Raw genomic sequence first — 21,322 nt, 5'->3', positions numbered from 1 at the left:
AGGTGTTGACACCATGAAATCAGGAATGTCTCCTAACAAATTCAGGCATAAGAAGAAAACAAGCACAGCCATACTGGATCAGATTAATGGTCCATCTAGCCCAATATCCTGTCTTCCACCAGTGGCCAATGCCAAGTGCTTCAGGGGGAATGAACAAAACAGGCAATCATCAAGTGATCCATCCCATGTTGGCCACTCCCAGCTTCTGGCAGTAGAGGCTAGGGACCCGGAGAATGGGGTTGTATCCTTGACCATCTTGGCTAGTAGCCATTGATGCACCTATCCTCCATGAACTTATCTAATTCTTTTTTGAACCCTGTAATAGTTTTGGTCTTCACAATATCCCCTGGCACCGAGTTCCACAGGTTGACTGTGCATTGTGTGAATTCCTTTTGTTTGTTTTAAACCTCCTGCCTATTAATTTCGTTGGGTGAACCCTGGTTCTTGTGTTATGTGAAGGAGTAAATAATATTTCCTTTTTCAGCTTCTCCATGCCATTCATGATTTTATAGCCCTCTATCATATCCCCCTTAGTCATCTCTTTTCCAAGGTGAACCAGTCCCAGTCTTTTTAAAAAGAAAAGGAGTACTTGTGGCACCTTAGAGACTAACCAGTTTATTTGAGCATGAGCTTTCGTGAGCTACAGCTCACTTCATCGGATGCATAGCATATCGTGGAAACTGCTTCCACGATATGCTATGCATCCGATGAAGTGAGCTGTAGCTCACGAAAGCTCATGCTCAAATAAACTGGTTAGTCTCTAAGGTGCCACAAGTACTCCTTTTCTTTTTACGAATACAGACTAACACGGCTGTTACTCTGAAACCAGTCTTTTTAAAATCTCTCCTCATACGGAAGCTGTTCTATAGCCTTAATTTTTGTTGCCCTTCCCTGTGTCTTTTCTGAGATGGGACGAGAACTGCATGCAGTATTCAAGATGTGGGCATTATGATATTTTCTGTCATATTCGCTATCCCTTTCCCAATGGTTCCTAACATTGTTAGCTTTTTTTGACTGCTGCTGCACACTGAGCAGATGGTTTTTAGAGAACTATCCACAATGATTCCAAGATTGTTCTTCAGTGGTAACAGCTAATTTAGGTCCTATCATTTTGTATGTATAGTTGGGATTGTTTTCCAAGGGGCATTATTTTGCATTTATCAACATTGAATATGAAGTGAGCTGTAAATCATGAAAGCTTATGCTCAAATAAATTTGTTAGCCTCTAAGGTGCCACAATACTCCTTTTCTTTTTGCAGATACAGACTAATACGGCTGCTACTCTGAAATCTGCCATTTTGTTACCCAGTTTTGTGAGATCCCTTTGTAATGCTTCACAGTCTGCTTTGGATTTCACTATCTTGAGTAATTTTGTATTGTCGGAAAATGTTGCCACCTCCCTGTCTACCCCTTGACCGTTCCTGGACCCTATCTTTGGCACCTATTGTTTGGGCTCAATGCTATGACCAGAAGACTCCCACTGATTGAATTTGAGTTGAGTCATGTTGTCCTGTAGCTCCCACTTACGATCCTTGTAAAAATGTCTGCAGCACAGCTGATGTCTGTGAATGCGGTTATGTAAGTACCTGACATCATGTGACTCAGTACGGCAAGGTAAGCCCATACTAATGTTTGAGGGGTTAGCTGAAGTTGACTGATTAATTGTAAAATGTCTCAGTCTCTCTACAGGTAAGAGAGGGTTACTCACCATGTGTAGTAACTGAGGTTCTTCAAGATGTGTCCCCCTGTAGGTTCCCCACTTTAGGTGCAAGGGCTCCCTGCGCTGTTGATAGGAGTTTTTGGTAGCAGTGCTTGGTCAGGATACACATCCACAGCAGTCATCTCACGGTGCTGTTGGCACCTCATCTAGCACACGCACGACCTGAGCCCTTCAGTTCCTTCTCAACTGTCCTCGGCCTGAGACGGAGCTCTGTGGCAGTGCTCACTTTTCTCCTACCTAGAAAAATATTGTAATAGAAATAGTTTAGTAAGTTTTCATTCAGTTAGTCTTAGACTCTCTGATCAACATCCCAAGGACACACAGACACCTAAAACGGAGCATCTCCAGTAACATCACCTGAAGTAGTATGCCCTTGCAGTGATTGAATCCGGTCTCAATTCAATGAATTCCATCTTCTGTGTCAGGGCTAAAATGGACTTTTGCTATGTTTAATCTGAGGCTGAGATGTTGAAAGATACCTCACCATGTGTGTGGCATCTTGTATGCTCTGGTATGATTGACCTTTGATGAGCCAGTTGTCCAGATAAGCAAGACTGCAATGCCCTGAGCTCATAGATGGGCTACCACAACCATTAACTCCTTAATGAATACACTCAGTACTGTCAATAGTCCAAACGGAAGCATCCTATATTGATGATGGTCTATATCTATGACAAATCTCAGGAATCTCCTGTGTGTTGAATGAATGTCTTTATGAAAATAGCATTTTTGATATCAAGAGTTGTAAACCAGTTGCCTTGATCCCGGGATGGGATTATTGCAGAGTGGGTGACCATCCTGAACTTCAGATTTTGAATGTAGGAGTTTAGTAGCCTTAGGTCCAGGATAAGCCTTTTGTCTTTGGGATGAGGAACTGTCTTGAACAGAAGCCTCTCTAGATATGCTGAGTGGGGACTGGTTCTGTAGCTCCTGGGTCTGGAAGTGATTCCACCTTTTGTGTAAGAACCTTCTCTTAGAAGGTCCCATGCTGATTTTCCCCATTCTATTTGGCACCATCTGTGTGTTCAGCTTGGTCAGAGTGCTGGCCCCTTAGCAGTACTGGCTGTACTTGTCATCACCTGGGACACAAGGCCTCCAAAGTTTTGGAGTGGGATGTAGATAGTCCTTTTCTCTTTGAAGACAATGACTTGGAGAGAGATCTATCCTTCTCATTTTGGGGGTGGGGTGTGAGGGGAATGTATAGATCCTATGTCCTCACTCTTTCCCAGCTTCTTACCGGAATCTAAGTGCTTGATGTTGAAGGCTCTGGAACTAACTGAAGCTGACCTCAACAGGCCACTCCTGGATTCCTAAGACCAATGTACAGGGGGGGATCCCCTGGGTCTGGATCAGTCTTTGCTCTTATGGTTCTATCCACGAGGAACATTTCAGACAGACCTCCCTCTCCTGTCTGGTCCATCACTAAAAGGAATGGCAGATGCTGCACTTGGAGGTGATGTCAGTCTCTCTGACGTAGTATAAAACAGTGTCGTGCTTGTCATTGAAAGGCAGTGTCCTCAGACAGATCCCACAGTTTTTGAAACCAAGAGCCTTGGGTGTAATCTAGAGGCTCCTGGTGGCAGGAAGCAGGAGGGAGACAGGGGATATAACCCCCATACCTGAGACCCCTCTACCAAACTAAACTATTTCTAAATACATAATAAATAAATACTAAATACGTACAAGAAGAAAGGAGCTATCCAAGAGTACAGCTAGGTGTGGACATGAGCACTCTGTCTCAGGCCAAAGGTGTGAGAAGGAACTGGAGTGACAGTTGGCCAGCAACAGACAGTGCTACCAAAAACCTTTCAGTCTCAGGTTTGTTGACCACATGTGCTACCAGAAGTGGAATACGCATAGGAACAAGCACTCTTTGAAACGATAGTCTATCATGTAGCAATACTTAAATTTTGTACTTAAATGGCTACCATCCATTTCAGGTGGTTTCTTTTCTTGTTTTCTTTTTTTGTTTGTTTGTGTGTTTTATTATGATGATATCCATGTTCCTTAAAAAATCAATGCATGTTTTTAAAATGTTACTGTACTTTCCTTAGACTGTGGGTTGCTCAGATATCAGAGTTCATAAAACTGAATGAAAGCACCTTGTACTCATTCAATCCACAGGTCAATCTGAAACTAGTGTAATATGTAGGCAAGAGGGGTGATAGGTTGATGTTTCTTGGAAAAATGATTAGTAGTAGAATTTGTGAGGAATTCTAGTGTTCCCAAAGTTCTTCCTACGAAGCCAGCTGTAATCATCCAAATTGGATCGAAATCAGGCATACAAATACTAAGGAGATGAAGTAACATAATAAAGCAATGAATCTCATCTCAGATTGGGGTGGAGTACCCTTGATGACAGATCAGCATCAAAGTGCACCCTTGAGCCAGTATGACACATAACTTCCTGTCAGTTGGACTAATGGTGACTTAAGTCACCAAGGTCTACTTGTCAGTCAATCACATCTAATGTAATTTTGATAATATAAGTATTGCCAGAAAAGTTGCAGAGACCTGGGTACCCATTTATGAATTTCAGGCAGTCAGTCATATAGGCAGAAAATAGAAACGAATTATGATGAAATATAATTTTTCTGGACTGTACCATCAAAACAAAATTTTACACACTGCTACAAAGTAAATTTCCCAGTTCTTATATAGGTCAGAAAAACTAGAATAGAGGCTGTGGTGAGCCAAAATGTAATAGATTTTAAGTCTACACTTGAGGTGAAATGTGATCATCATCAAAAGCTAGGAAACACGGATGAAGGCAAAGTAGTGCCACGAATTCCAACAATCAACTCTGTATGGACCATAAAAATCCCATTGTATACGGCTAAAATGCATGAGAACAAGGGATACCAATAAAGAAGGTCAACTAAAGTCCTAGCTCTACAAATGCTCATTTTGCACATGAACACTGTGTCAAAGCCAGATAAAAAGGTTTAACTAGAATAATAATCAAGCAGACATTTTGACTTCCAATTGGACATAGTGTATATACTGTGGTCACCATTTCCCAGTACATAGGCCTCACAGATGGGGAAAGTGGGAAAATGAGAATACAGAACTTTAAAACAAACAACAACAGTCAAGAAGAAAGCAAACAATTTTTCAAGTTGTTTAGCTTCTGAAATATACTGTGAGCAAGTGCCATATCTCCTTTTCAACTAAAAATATTGAAATGCAGTTTTTAAATTTTTGACAAAAGCAAGGGCCTAATTTTTTAAAAGATCTGGCCCTATTTATATGTATGCTTAATTTGCATGTGTAATTAACATTACTATGTACACAAATTAGGTATTTGTATGTGCAAATGAATAAGTGGCCATTCTCCCAGATATGCATATGCGCAGATAACTCAGCATTACGAGCACCAGAATGCAACTTTTGGAAGACAGGTCCTAAATAAGTTTTATTTCAAACAAAATATTTTTTAATTTGCTGTAATTATAGGCTTGCAGTAATTATTTGAATTAGCATTAGCCTGCAGATCTCCATTCTCTCTTATGTGATTTTATATATCCCAATTTCAAGAAGTAGGCTATGTTTACGGAAGCTGTTTACTTAAGGATGAGTGAGGTGTGTGGTTTGTTTGTTTTGGTTTTTTTGATTTTTTAGATGAGTGGCGCAAGCTACATAAAAGTTGACATTTTCCTCCTGCTGTGTGAAGGTGATATATATGGATTACAGTTGGCTTTGGTGCATTTTTATAGTGTTGTTTGAATATAAACTATACAACAGTTTCCATTTTATTTTTCATTCTAATCTTATTACTTCATTGTTAAAAATGAAATGTGCAGTGTTCAGGGTGTACAGAGCTGAGTTTGTAGGCCAATGCAGATTTTATATTCTAAGTGGCAGCACCATCAAGCACAGTTCAGGCTGTTTTGGCAACTCCAGCCCTAAATAAAAAGGTCACATCTATCTATGTAAAGTGTCTCCATACTAATGTCAAACATAGTCTAACTGAAAATGTTAAAATAGTGATGTAGACAGAAAAGTGATAGCACTCAGGCACAAAACGATAAATGTGATTTACAGAAATAATGTTAAGGGTAAATGTATCTTGGTTTAAGCTTATGTCACATTACATCAGGAATGTTCAGAGAATGAGAGTCATAACTTTCTACCTAGTGCAACTATCATCATGTTGTGTAGACACTTGAATTGTGAATAAACTTCTCTTCATGAACTAACTGTGACTAGGAGACAGATTATGTACAGTATCGTGTGTCCTTAGCTCCTTGTGGTCTACACATGGTTATGCTTATAAATTCATACCGAACAAACTGGTATATCCATTCCCTTATCTCCATATAAAGGAGCAGCATAAAAGTTTATGGTGCCCCTCTTGGATTATGTTACTTTAAATGGCCCTCTTTATATAACTTTTATTTTGGGAGCTTTTGACCCTCCAAATCACCTTTATGATTTTCCTAGCCTGTATCTTAATGACAGCTTCCAGGGCCCTTCAACTCCATGTTTTCCTTTCCTCATTTTCATGGAGATTTGTCTTGTTTTGTTTCCAAAAGCATAAACAGGTATAATTAAGTGCAATGAACTGTGTGATGGGACATTCTTTGCAAAGCCTTTACAATACACTTTCCCTTGCAGAGTTATTCAGCTAGTTCATATAAGAGCACTGTTTTCACACCTGTGCCTAATCTGAATAATTTGTGTGGCTACTGCGCTCTCCAGACAGACTGGCAAGTCTTCCAATCTAGAAACTGTTATGGACATATTGCAGCATTTGGAGGAAGGAGAGGTTATTCCTATCTGGGGAAGTTTGAAATCTACCAATTAAGACTATTATTAAGGGTACATATATCTGAAGTAGCTCTTAGTTGTAGTAATTAAGTACTTGACCTCAGTGAATCAACTGAAAAACTGCAGTAGTGCATAGAGGTTCCTTAATAATTTCCTGTCTTCTTCTCCTCTCTTTTATCTCTGATAATCTGCTGAGCAACAATCCAAGAGAATCTTCCACTGCCCTGTTGAATTTGCCAAAATCAGATTGGCCAGGTATAGAAATCACCTCTATAACTTTCTTTGGATACACAAAATGCTAATAAAAAACAAATGAATTTAGTGTATGTGAAAGACTCAAGTCTGACAACCCTGTAAGCTAGGGTTCTCCAGTTAGAGGTGCAAGATGGATTTTTAAAAAACTGATAAAAATCAAGCTTTCTAGTTTTAAATTCTCATTTATTTCATTGATAAACTTTTAAAGCTTCTCCATAATATCATGTATGGTGATTTATTTCATATGTATTCCTACATCCAAATGTAGGAAACGGAATGAACAATAGTGGTTACCAATCTGATTGTGGTATGACTCATAATATTTCAGTAATTTGTCATAACGATGTATATTATTTTATCCGGTGCCTGAAGCTACAAAGTGAACTTAAATTTAGCTTGGGGATCTGTTAGAGAATTGCAGTGGTTTGCATTACATGAAAAGTTTTACATCATAAAACATAATGCTTTGCTGCTTGCATAAGCATTTGTTTGGCAAACCTCTATGGAAATTTCTGTAAGTCGTTTTATTGCACTATTACCTTGTTTCAGCATACAGTATTGCGCTATTGTCTTGTTTCAGCAAAGTACTCCCCATCTAAACCACAGTTTATATGTTCATACTTTTTTTCTGGGTAAAAGTTCTGTATCTGTTATCGACATACACTGACCTTTCATCTCAATTTCAGTAAAATCTCTATTCCAGTCTCTACATTTGGATCAGCATCTATGGCCATGCCACATTGACTCGGTAACATTCTCAGTATGTGTTTAAATCATGCACACAAACTAATTTTAAACAATATAGGCACAAATTCCACTCTTTCCTCTTCTCTTTGAATGAGATGAATCTCTAGTTGGATTTGATTTTCATACAAATCTAGATGGCAAAATTTCCATTTGTATCAGCCTAGCTATGTGGAAAAGACACTAATCTGTTTCTATTCTTCATCTGTCTGCTGCTTTTGCCATCATTAATCTCTAATCTTCTCTTACACTTACTCTGTTCTCTCAGCTTTCCAAGTTCCACTCCTAACTTTCTGACTGCACCTTCAGCATGTCCCCATCCTTCTCTCCCCCTTTAAGGGTGAAGTTGACCCCTATACGGAGGACTGGTCCCACTTAAGTCCTATTTTAACATCTTGTGCTGGACTTCTGCTACGGGTGTATTTCATCCTAGGTTAATTTATCCTGTCCGATGATTTCACCCATTCCTACTAGACAGATGATTCTCAAATCTCTCTTTCTAGCCTTGACCTCTCCCTCTTGTCCAGGGTTCACAACTTTAAAAGCCTTTCTTCTTGGACAGCTGGCCACTGTCTCAAATTCAGTTTCTCCGTAAGAGAGCATCTTGTCTCCTTTCAGTTGCCCCTCTTTCCTCTCTCCTATCAATGCTAACTTGCTTTAGTCTTGACTCCTCATTCTTCTTTTCTCCTTACATCCAAGCTCTTGCTGAGCCCTGTCATTTTTTTCCTGCACATTACCAAATTCCACTCTCTACACCTGCTACCACCTGGGCAACCATGCACCAGCCCAACACTGGGCACAGTCTAGCTATAAGTGATTAGTAATGATTTAAAAACTGTGTATATAAAAGCAACCTCTAAAAGTACTTGGCTCAGAACCTCGCATTGTGTATGTACAAAGCCCATCAGCCCATACAGATACAGTTTGCGTGCAAAAATGCATTTCTGCCTGTGCAAACCTTGCAATCAAAAACTTCCTGCCCAAAAAATGGCTATGTAAAATCTGCTCTGAAATATTAGAGGCCAATTTATGACCTCTTGGAAGTTCGGGAGCTCAATCCAGTCTAGCGATGAGCACTCTGGCCCCAATCCAGCATTGCACTTAAGTAGTGCTACTGACTTCAATAATTCAAATCAGTTCCTTAAACTCAAACATTTTTGTTGCAGCAAATTGTCTGTGTTTCTAAAACACCAAACGTAAGTCTTTAATAACTTACATCACATGCTTTTTACTACTTCAGAAAATTGAAGAAATCTCTCTATTTAAAGGGACTTAACAGCAAACCAAATTGCTTTGCTGCTTGAAAATGCATACAGCTGCAAAATTTTCCGATGTTTAACCCTCTTAGGTTACCATGCTAAACTCCAGAGTGCAACTTTGCTAACTCCACAAAGAGACAGATTTTGAAAAAAATTTTAGAAATAAAACCAAGCTAATTACTTTTACTAAGATAAGATTTAGGAAGTACAGTATTAATTTCACTACTGCCTCCTGTAATATTATTAGGTTTCCCTGGTGAGAATAATAAATTAATATGAGCATTAAATGGAGTTTAGGTACCTAATAGAGTAAGTACAAAAAAAAGGAAGACGAACAAGACATCCTGGGGTGCATTTTATATTAAGGCTAATAACTAAAATTTCCCAAAAGACAGCGTATTTTATGTAAGAAAAATAAGTTGTGTAGGGTAGCATCATTGTATGTTGGACAAATTATAAATATGATGAGATATTCTAATCGCATTGCTATAGTACTTCCGTGTATTAGATCACTTCCAGCAGGCTATAGACAGCACTGTGATAGAAGAAATACCAATATTGAAGGTAAATAGGAATATATGAGATTCATCCTTGCCCTGATACACAAATAAATTCCATCAACATTATGCACACTTTGATGAGACAGTAAGATACCTCAAGGTCCCTGAAAATGCAGATTTGATAGCCCATTCATTCTCCAGCTACCTCAGGACTGTCTGTCTGTCTTTTGAATAGAAATCTGATCTCATTTCTTTACCACATTCTGTTCCTTATATCCCACTGACTATTATTTTTCTCTCCAGTAAAAGTTCCTCAAACTATATTTGACAAATTTCAGACTCTAACTTAAAAAACAAAAACAAAAAACCTTGTACATTTAGAACATACTAATGATGTACAAAAAACAAAACTGTAAGACTAATGATAGATCAAAGCCTGCCCTTTAGAGAAGAGCAGCATTCAAACTTACTGATGCACTTAAAACAATATGTTTGTTCTATATAATTTAGAATTTATGGAAAATTTATTAAATCTACAAATATTCAGATTTTGGATACCTCAGACTATTGCTATTAAGAATCTCTTAATTAAAGGTTCACTTTGTTTCTTTAAACATACTAGAACTATATCCTGTACCCTTTTGCATACTTCTATTATAATTTGTAGGATTGTAGTTGTTTTCACAACATAATAGAAGAAAAACTGAAATGCAGTTTGGTAAAATATCAGTTTTTTCATAATATCTCTAACAACAACTCATAATCCCCATTAGAAAACTATTAACGTTGTCATCTAAGTTATTATCTGGGCCCTGATCCTGCAATTCACTGCACGGGTGGCCTCCTGCACTAGTGGATTCTCATTGACTTAAATATGAGACTCCATGCAAGTGCAGGGGTATGCTCACATGCTTCTAGTTGCAAGACCTGGGCGTAGGTTTCCTGGCTCACTATTATTTCCCACTACATTTCTTTTAATTAATGGCATGTAGAAAGACACACAGAGAAACAAATTATAATTTGTTTTAGCTTAATAATAATAATAAAAGACCTTATTTTATATAAGTGATTACCTGGATTCAGATGCTGAAAGGTTGTGTCTATCCTTGCTCCCTGAATATCAATAACATCTTGTGATGGTTTATCTTTCTAGTTTTATTTTTAATGCTAATAATCTATAAATTACATATTAGCTAAAAGATGCTCACTGTTTTTTATACACTTAGCTGTCTGTATGTGTTCATTTGTGTGGTCTTTTAAAACAGGAGATGATATATTTATATTATTTACTTCTCTTGTGTATGATTTATTGTTTCATGCATTTTGTTCTTTGAAAGAATGTTGGGGTTTTTTTATTTCAAAGCTGAATGAAAAATATGAAAAACTCAGTCAGTCATATGCTCAAATGAAAAACATGTTATAAGTAAATATGTTCTTCTTGTAATATTTAGTAAGTAAACATGCCAGCTCTATTAACTGTACCCCAGGTAAAGGGGCCAGAGTGGCATAAAGGTGCCCTAAAAACCCTTTTTGTGGCTGGGAGACAATTCCCCTAGTGCAGGGGCTGAGGAAGACCAGTGTAAGGCTGCCTTCTGAAAACCCCTAGAAAGCCTAAGGGTAAGAGATCACACCGATCTCTTAAAACCAGTGTAACCCCACCCCCACTCTGGGAGCTGCAAGTTCTGTGCTTTGCCTCACGCATGAGTCACAGTGAAATTATTTGTCCAGGCTTAAGCAATTCATTGCCATTAAAATCCTTTGCAGAAGACAGCCTGATGTAAGGGTATCCTTTAATCCTTCTGAAGTGAGGAGTATATTGCTGAAGTTTCATTGTTGTATGATGATGTAACTTAATGTGAAGAAAAGGTGTAGCTGGCAGTTTTGAGCAGCAAGCAGAGCCCAAGTCAAGTAAACAAGAGAGATTCATGCATACTCGTTAGTAACACAATCTGCAGGAGGAGAAGTGGTGCTGGAGAAATGAAGGTTCCAGCGGAACAGAAACAAAATAGAGCAGCTATTAGCCATGCAAAGAGTAGCAAGGATGGATGCTACAGCAATGGCTATTGGAGACCAAAATGATGTCAAAACACTTCAAGTGAAGACTGTAAAACAAAGGAGCTTTCTTGATATAAATCAGTCTAGTAAGTTTCAGACTGGAAAGTATTTTGGGAAACCCTCAACCAACATGAAGCCAGATGGGAGCAGAGCTAGCGATGTGAATGTGTGTGCTGCAAAAGTGACAGGTATGCCAAGTGCCAATATACACACACAGTGTTGGACCCAAAACAGGATAAAGCATGTCCTCCTTAGAAGAATCTCTGCTGGCAAGTGTCACCCATGAATTAACCCTGGATCCAACATTTTCCTTACATTTGCATGTCTGGTTTTTTTTAAGCCACATTAAATTTCCACGCTGTACATATATGCCATTTCCCTAAAAGGTAAGTTGTGAACATGCAAGAATTTTCCCCAGCAGGATTAAGCATGTGAAGAAGTGGTTGTGAGGGAGAGAGTTACTGATGTGAATGCAGCCAACCCACCTGAAGTCAATGTAGTTGCATATGGATAATGCAGTAGAACTTGGCCCAACTAATTTTGATACTAGACAAAAATCATATAAAAGATAGATATTAAATGGAGCCATGAGTATAATTCTCCTCGGTGTGAAAGCCTCCTCAAGCCTTTACCCTTCCATCATTACCGTAAGCTCATTTAAGCGACTACGTAGCTTAGAATATAACATATATAAATCAACCAGATACAGTATTTCTAACTCACTGTGAAACATTTCTACTTTCATGAGAGTATGTGTAGTCATTTTGCTGCCACAATTATAATCCAGGAACAGTATGAATGTGATTTAACCAACATTTATCAAGCATATGATAGCATCATTTCAATTCAGTTGTATATTATGTTCATGACAGCAAGATCTGGCAAAAATCACCAACAATCCTATTCTGTGCAGATTGTTCCAGCATGTTTGATTAATCAGAAGGGGGAAAGAGCAATATATTATCTCCAGTATACAGTTCGCTTATAGAATTAGACTCACAAGTACCTAATACTAAACAGCAGCTGCTGGAAAAATGCCATTTCTCCAGAAGAGCTGACCTGAGAGACACTATCCACCTGCATCTTCCTTGAATTTAATTTTTATTACTATTTTTACACAAAATGAAATTTATAGGTCTCTACTGAAATTCTGGGCCAGTTTTCAGGAAGATGAACAACAGGAGCCCAGCTGATGGAGTTCAAAGCATACATTGTGGGAAGGGACTTACAGGTGGAAGAGAGAGAGCTGGGAGAGTTTACAGAAAGGCTGTCTGGTGAGCAAACTGTTCTTTAAAAGTTCTTCCTGCCCTAAGAGCCTATGGAGAGCTGACAAAAACACAATGGAATTTTTTTTAAAATTCAGACATGGTGCACAATTAAAATTCCACATTTAAAATATTAACTAACCTTAAAACACATTTTACTGTAAATGGGAATCATTTAAAATGGTCTGGCTGAGGTCTAAGTTTCCTCTCAGATTGTCTATTATATTTTCCACATCTGGAGAAAGGGTATAACATCATTGAATGATATTTGGCAGCATAGGCTTTGACAGCAGCACTAAAGTGGGGTTTTTACCCACGAAAGCTTATGCTCAAATAAATCTGTTAGTCTTTAAGGTGCCACCAGACTCCTTGTTTTTGTGGATACAGATTAAGACGGCTGCACCCTGATACTTAGCACTAATAAAGAGAGTGTCAAACTGCAGTGTGGAGGAATGCTGAAAGCCTGGATGGAATGAAGACCCAGGCTTTCCCAGTTTCGTCGTATTGTAGGCTGTCATTGTCATGCCCCTAGCTGCTTGGTCATGCAGTAGATAGAACTCACTCATATAGAACGAGCTACTGAACTGAATACTTTAAAAATTAGCTGGCCACCGTATTTGCTTTTTTGGGGAGCTCCATTGAGACAGACCCTTTTAGCCCTATATCACACGCCATCATTTACACAACTGTGCAAACATTCCCAAAATATAGGAGTAAGAAAGCTCACTAGCCTCTTAAGCAGCTAATGCTTCTGCTCTTGTTCTCCTACTTTAAAAGAAGTAATTTCCTATATCATGAACATTGCCAGATCCCTTCATAAGCTACCAAAAGTAGCCTAGCAGCAAGCTTATAAGGGCTGGCTATTGGCATTTCCTATCATTCACAGAACAATTGCTCCATGCGCCACTCCCCTGCCATGAGAGGCTGTAAAGAACACACAGCAGAATTCAAAAGGCCTTCCTGGTTTAAGGTAACTCAGAGAAAGACTAGCCTCTCTCCTGGTATTTTCACTGAAACCAGTAAGTACAGAGCCAGGTGAAAGGTGTGAGATGATAAATCCTACATATTGATAAACATATTGATAACAGTGCTTTATATTACTACACTGGAAAGAATTTTGAATTCCAATTTACTTTTAGCTGTTTATGCCATATGGGCCTGATCCAACACCCATTAAAGTCAAAGGGACCCTTTCCAATGACTTCTGCAGGTGCTGGATCGGACTATCAGTATGGTCAGTGAAAGGTGAGTGAAGTCAATTTCACTTTGCTTTATAGTCAGGTTCACTATCAATGTCTGCATACCAGAGCTTGCAATGCAATGCTTATTTATTTAAAAATAACTGTTCACATTTCAATTTAAAAACTCACAGAAATGTGTGTAATAGTTGTGCCTACTCCAAAGGTCCTACTGTCATTACAACATGGCTCTTGGGTTTTGTACTTTTTTTTTTGTTTTAATTTAAATTTTGGATGAAATTTAAATTGACAGTGTCCCCTTTATCTCCCCCCCGCCCCCATCTAAATGAAATTTGGTTCAGTTTAATTTTAAGCAACCTTCACCACCACTGCCTACACTGTCTGTAATTAGCAGTAGTGAAATTATATAACCTATTCACATCTCAAGATGATGATTTTGTTAATACCAGAATTTGTTGGGTAACTTTCAGAATAAGATGACATTGTCCTGAATGTTACTAGATGACAACTTCATACTGCTTGGCAGTTCCAGAGCTGTGGCAAATCCAGGAATAAAGCCTGTTAATCTACCTCATGTGAGTAGTCCAATTGTTAACTTTCACTGTGCTTTACTAGCATAGATAAGACATGTTCCTTGGCCCTTTGAGTAATGACTTTATTTTCATGAAATATTCATGACCCCCACAGAGCATTACAGGCAAAGGTACAACTTTTTGTATATTTGCTATAGTTTCATTAACTTGTAGGATAAATTTAATTTGTTAGAACTCAGCTATATTCATCAAGTAGGAATTCTGTTAGTTTTACATGATGTGCATTTTGTTCTTTTGCTGCAGTCTGTTGGTTTATCATTATAGCTGTTGACATAGATAATCATTATTGAATATTTATATATTTCTTGAGACCAATGCATTTCCCAGGAGAAAGGCATTACTTTGATTTTTAGTTTATGCATAAAAGTTAAAATGACTTAGGAATGCAAAACATTTTGAGAGGAACAAATCTTATTACGTAAACTCAAATGGAGTGAAATGTCCTGAAGACAGGAAAGTAACAGTATAAATTCGCCTCCATGTCCTTAATAACTCTGACTTTTCCTCAAGTCTTCCAGGAAAAAATCAGAGTTCTAAATGGCAAAATGTTTTATAAAATCAACATGAAGCGTCTGTCTAGCATTAACCGCAGGACTGCCATTGGTTCCACAGTAGAAACTCAGGGCAGAAACCTGAGAGGCTTCCTATTTAATGCTGTAATCCTTATTAGTCAAGCTACCTGCACATATTACCAAAGCCAACTGTCTGCAGGGGTAAAATTCTTAAATAGAAGAATTTCTTTTACATTTTCTAAGGCTGTGAAACAAAATGTAAAAAGATGGTATTGTCAAATTCTGCTCTCATACTGTGTAACCCCAGAGGAATGTTAAGAGGAATGCAGCCTAGTGGCGCCAATTCTCCTTTCATGCTGGTGTAAATCAGGAGTAACTCCACTGAAGTCAATGGAATGACACTGACATAAAAACAGTGAGGAGACTAATTATAACATTAAGGCTATCTATTCATCCATGTACTTGCACCACGCCCATCACTGTAATATCTCAGCATTTGATTACTTCTACAAGAAGCATGCAAATTCTCACTTTCACTTTTTCCATCACTCTGCTGAAGACAAAACATTTGTGTACATATCTTTTTAGCTTAGAATCACTGTTCCCTATCAACTGATTTTAATGGCACAAGGATTTCGGGGGGGGGGGGGGCGTTATTCCCCAAACTCATCAGATCTCTGCCTGTAATGCCTCTTTCCCTGGCATAGTTAAATAACCTTTTGCACAGCCAAGTGAGCATAGCAGACTGACATGCAAGACATCATCTAGAAAACACAACTTAACTGCCTCAGATCTCAGATGTATAGATTTTGGGTTTATGTACTTCCTGTCTGCTGTGGATGGCCTGCTAGAAAAATGATAGCTGGAGTAAAGTCTGATTAAATTAGAAACAAAATATTCCTGTTGAAATTACAGTTCAAGCTGCAAGCAAGTGACAAGCAAAAAGAGATCATAAAGTGCAAGAAGGAAGAACTAGCTGGAGTGGAGAGGTCAGATCTTGCACATATTTGGAACTTCCAATCCTCTCATGTGGAAGATTGATGAAAATCTGGTGGCTCAAAATGATCAGTTAGCTATTTAAGGAACTTTTCAAAGTCTGAAAACCTGACTGACTAAGGAACTGGTATTAGTTTGCATAATGCAGATTACATAAATGTCAAAGTTAAGGGCCCGAGGGAGTTAGCAAACTACTTCGAATTTAAAAAAAAAAAGGTCACACAATATGTCTAACTTCAACTTCAGTAACAGCTTCTTACACAATAGCAGTAAAATACCTTTTGATTACGTTATTAAAATAAGAGACCCCCCCTTTTTGTTTTTTAACCACAAGTGAGTATTTATTAAGAAAAGTTGCATGTTTTGCTTTACATGTATTTATATGCTGAAAGTTCAATTAAGATAATTTCCTTAACAAAATGCAGACAGTAATCAGAGGGATAGTCATTCCAGAGCACATTGAAAAAATAAGAACTGCTAAAATCTAAGTATCAATTTTATAACAGCTCACAAGTCCCTTGAGAGGCCTCTTCAAAGTTTATTTGCTTTTGCTGTGTCAAAGGGAAAAAAAGAGGGAAAAGTACGTGCTGATATGAAAACGCACACTTGGGATGTACTAAGGAGAATGGTTTGCTGCCAACAGGTAAGAAGAGCTATGGGAAACCATTCTCCTCACCAGAATAACTGACAAACAAAAATAATAAAATAAATAACACTTCTTCAGGCTCACAGTACAAAAGCCAACAGATTTTTTCTATCATCTAACTTATTTTTAAAGTGAAAGGTAGTTTATGCAGGTAGAGAGCTGTAATTTTCACACCAAAATACCCTCTACACAAAACAGCTTGGCAGTTGTTTGTTTTAAACTGTTTAACGATGCATAGCCTCAAGACATAGTATAGCGAGGATGCAATGGATTGGTAACAAAATGTGGCTTTAATAAAGTCCAAATACAAAAAATAACACTTATACAACAGCATTAATAGCACATATTATACTTAAATGTGTGTAATTTGAGGTCAGCATATTACTTCCCTCTCACAGGTTAGTATCCAGAATTTGTCAGCCTGGATATGGTGGGCTGTTTGCTTCATTCGCACGAGTAGAAGCATTCCTGATTGGCTTCCCAAGGGAAATCCTGTCATTTTAAAAGTTGCTACTGCACCACCCTGGGATAGGTAGTAGCTAAAATATTCCAGATGTGCCGATGTCCCAGCACACGCCAGGCAGACACCTATTCTTCCTCAGTGAAAGGAGATGACCTCCTTAGGTTTCCTAACGTCTGGTCAACATAACATTTTCACCTCACATAGTAAAACTGTCACAAACAACACAGCAGATATCTTTTTTTTAAAAAAATCAGTGCTTGCCAAATGAAACCACGTTGTTGCCTCCTATATTAGGTATACAGGAAATCTGTGTTTTTTGGGCAAATGATGACTTTAATGATGAACACTGTATCCACCACATATGCTACGTTATAAAACTAATTATCTTGCTCCCTATCTTGTAGCCCTCATTGATCAAACCCATTACCAAAATATCCCAAACTAGAAGGAAGTTGAAGAACATGGGCAACAGACAGAGTCATCACTTAGGCAGTACCTCAAGGCAGCAGCGTACTGTTAATGACCAGTTACAACAGTCGACAAATACATGGCAATTGCAAATGCCATTGTTCAAAAATAGCTCATCAGTTAAAGCCCAGAAAAGGGATCCCAGATCCAAGGGCCCAAAAAAGAAAGCCTCTGTTGTTGGATTACATGTATCCATGCCCAAGCTTTCTAGTTGTCATTGTGGCTTCTAAAATGCAAGGATTAGATGGTACAGAGATGATTTCATACATGAATGTACATTCTCAATACTAAACACGATTTTCCAGATTTTTCCAAATCCTACACAAAAGTGCAGCCTCCCCCCTACTGAGGTACTCATTTTATGTGTCTGTCTAATCTACCTAGACAGATGCCTTCACAAGGTGAAAGGCAAGGCTTAATCTGATCATAGAATCTCAGGGTTGGAAGGGACATCAGGAAGTCATCTAGTCCAACCCCCCTGCTCAAAGCAGGGCCAATCCCCAATTTTTGCCCCAGATCCCTAAATGACCCCCTCAAGGATTGAACTCACAACCCTGGGTTTAGCAGGCCAATGCTCAAACCACTGAGCTATCCACTGCCTTTGGATGTAAAGTCTCAGCAGCAGACATATAAACAAGTCTTGCTTCCAATGTACAGCGTTTACATGGGAATGAATATTGATGTCTCTCGTCTCTTGAAACTGGAGCCTATGCTGCATAGAAAAGGGACTTCCTTATACCTTTAACAGTTTTCTATAGAGAAAATATAATCTGGAACACTCCCAGAACTGGCTTCTATTAGGGCCTTCACTTGTTCTATTCCTGAAAGGCCCTAAATTGTCCTTTCCCCTGTAAGAATGTTACCCTTTGCTTGTTTTATGTACACTCCTGTTGATTGCTCCTGTTGCACAAAGTTTTGAGGTTTTCTTCAACTGTTGTATATAGTAGCTAAGGAACCTGGGGAACCTGCCAAGAAGAGATCCTAAAGAGAGCTGCTCAATGGAAATAAATTCTATGATGGTCATTCTGTTTGTAGACCGAAGGAACACCAATCTGTCCAAGTTGTTGTCTCTGCTGAACAGAAAACCAGTCTGGCAGGTAGGGAAAGTCACTTTTCTTGGCTGAACTTCCCCTTCCCCCATATACCCTGATAAGAGGGGGCAAGCATCAGATAAATCCGTACTTAACTAAGTTTGCCTTTAGACTACTTTTTTCTTTTTTTTTTTGTTTGAATTATTCCTTTATTCTAATCACTTAAAATTTACCCTCAGAATCTGCCAAACATTGCGTAATTGTGTTAAAGATCTAATCTTCCTCCCATGTCAATGTAAATTACAGAAAACAATATTAAGCTTATACTCTAGAGAGTTTTAACCACAATTTATGCAAAGAACATTTCAAAATTTTCATATAACTTAATATGATTAATTATAGGTCTAATACTATTCATAAATTTTCAAGAAAGAAAAATAAATACAGATTTTTAATGACAGACATTCAAAAGCAAAACAATAGCAAGAAGTGGCTCCTTGCTCTTGCATAAGCCTTTTCAAACTAGCAAAGGTGATTGTGATCAGTGTTCAAGGAAGCTGCTTTTAGGATTTGATTCTATGAAATGTTCAGCACCTCCTGAAGCATGTGGAGTGCCCTTAACTGCCAAGGACTTAAGCAGACTTCAGGGGGAGTTGAAGGCACTCAGCACCCTGCAAGATCATCCCTGGAGCCCTAATATTCAATTCCAGTAATTCTGTTCTTAGGAAGCCAATATAAAGTCTAGGAGTACTTGTGGCACCTGAGAGACTAACAAATTTACTTGAGCATAAGCTTTCGTGAGCTACAGCTCACTTCATCAGATGCATTCAGTGGACATTACAGTGAGGAGATTTATATACATAGAGAACATGAAACAATGGGCGTTACCATACACACTGTAACGAGAGTGATCAGGTAAGGTGAGCTATTACCAGCAGGAGAGCGGGGGGTGAAAAAACTTTTTGTAGTGATAATCAAGGTGAGCCATTTCCAGCAGTTGACAAGAACGTCTGAGGAACAGTGGGGGGTTAGGGGGAAATAAACATGGGGAAATAGTTTTACTTTGTGTCATGACCCATCCGCTCCCCGTCTCTATTCAAGCCTAAGTTAATTGTATCTGGTTTGCAAATTAATTCCAATTCAGCAGTCTCTCCTTGGAGTCTGTATGGAGTAGAATCTTAGCGCAGTCTCTCTTGAGCCAGTTCTCTCCCTTTCCCACAATCTACTTTTTTCCAGGCAGGACAGCAGCAATGTTTTCACAAGAGGAATAGGGTAACAGATGACTGTCTATAGGCAGCACTCTGGAACCCCTGCATATAGAATTTCAAAACTCGACATGAACTGGAAAAGTTCATGGTTTTGGGAAAAGAAAAGAACTTAGAGATGATATATTTCTAATTTCGAGGGTTCTTCAGAATAGATTTACCAAGGATTCTGATTACCTTGAGCACAAAATAAGAATATGTAAGTATTCCAGACATGCCAAACCAAAACTACTATTTAAAAATAGGCTAAAAAAATCATGTTCTTACTAAAAGTAAAGTTTACGTATTTTGTTGCTTGCAGTACAACATATTTTCTCAAAAATGTTTTGGAGGGAATATCCCTATAAACAGGGGTTTAGATAATCAAGAAAACTTGGATAAGTGACACGTGCTGCAGACCATAATTGAGATTCAGATCAAAAGGAAATTTCAAAGATTTGCATTTCAAACTGGAGGAAGAGAGGGGAATATTCTTTTTTTTTTTTGGCCCAATATAATGGACTGTTTCACATTTATTTATGTATTCATTTTTTGTTTAGAAAATATGCTTCTCTACAGTAAACAAAATCTTAAGCAAAGAAAACCTATACAAAGAACAAAAAGTCAAACAGATTACAGGGACTTTCTCCCCCAAAACTCCACATCTTCCATAGTCTCATCCCCGACCTGCTCAGAGAAAGATCTGCATGAATTCACTGATAGTTGCACCCTGCTTTTAAGATTACCAGAACTGCTCCCTTGACTGGGCCATCAGACCCTGAGTTCTAGAGTCCAGAACCCTCTACCAAGAACACTGCTTCCTTTCTCAGACATTTATTGGCTCTATCATAGACAGTGTTGATGGTAAGAAAGGCACTATGCCTGGTACCCAGGATTGAAACCAGGTAGAACTGTATGTATCAAAACCTTTTTGAATGAATTGTGTCCAGAAAAAAATAAGGAAACAGTGAAGCTTCTGAAGAGGTTATATGTTCTCGATGACTGACCATACAAAGCAAGCAGGAAGCAATATTAGCTGAAATTTCTGAGTGGGAGTCAAATGTGGCCCCATGTTGAGCATATAGCAGTAATCTCGCTGGGAGATGATAAAAGTTGGATTACTGTGGCAAGACCCATATTGGAGAGTGTATGTGCAGTTATATAACTTAAATGGAGATGGGAAAAGGCTTTCTATCAAGCAGTGCTACCATGGAGTTCAGGTACAGTCAGAGGTCTAGAAGCCAACCACATATTACATTCACAATGGGCGGATGTACCCTGTCAATAACAGCAGTGCTGGTAACTCTCATGATTCTGTGGTGAGTCTTGTGACATTTGTTGTTTTTCTTAAAGCTTCAGTTCCTGGTATACTTCAATTCTATACAGATTTCAGCTTCTAGCTTTCATGTTTTCAGGGAAAATCTTGAAAAGGTGACCAAAGTGTACCTTAAAGGCTCAGGACCCAGAAGGCAAATTAGAATAACCCAATTATTTAATTGCATGCTTTTTGGAATACTTGGAATTAGCATTATTATAATTGGGACAGCAAAACCTGCCACTCTGCCCAAATGCTTTCTTCTCCCTACTGTCATAACTTCTACC

General features: G+C 38.4%; 1 long non-coding RNA gene across 1 annotated transcript; it reads left to right on the top strand.

Moving 5' to 3' along the window:
• The first annotated feature begins 1,264 nt into the window (after positions 1-1,264).
• On the top strand, positions 1,265-19,336 carry LOC119566113. The gene is made up of 3 exons (XR_005225165.1): positions 1,265-12,577; positions 14,238-14,342; positions 15,788-19,336. It is a non-coding gene; the product is annotated as an uncharacterized LOC119566113 (long non-coding RNA).
• Positions 19,337-21,322: the final 1,986 nt, after the last annotated feature.

Source organism: Chelonia mydas, chromosome 4, assembly GCF_015237465.2.
Source record: "Chelonia mydas isolate rCheMyd1 chromosome 4, rCheMyd1.pri.v2, whole genome shotgun sequence".
Taxonomy (NCBI): domain Eukaryota; kingdom Metazoa; phylum Chordata; order Testudines; family Cheloniidae; genus Chelonia; species Chelonia mydas.
This window is presented reverse-complemented; position numbering and strand designations above follow the sequence as displayed.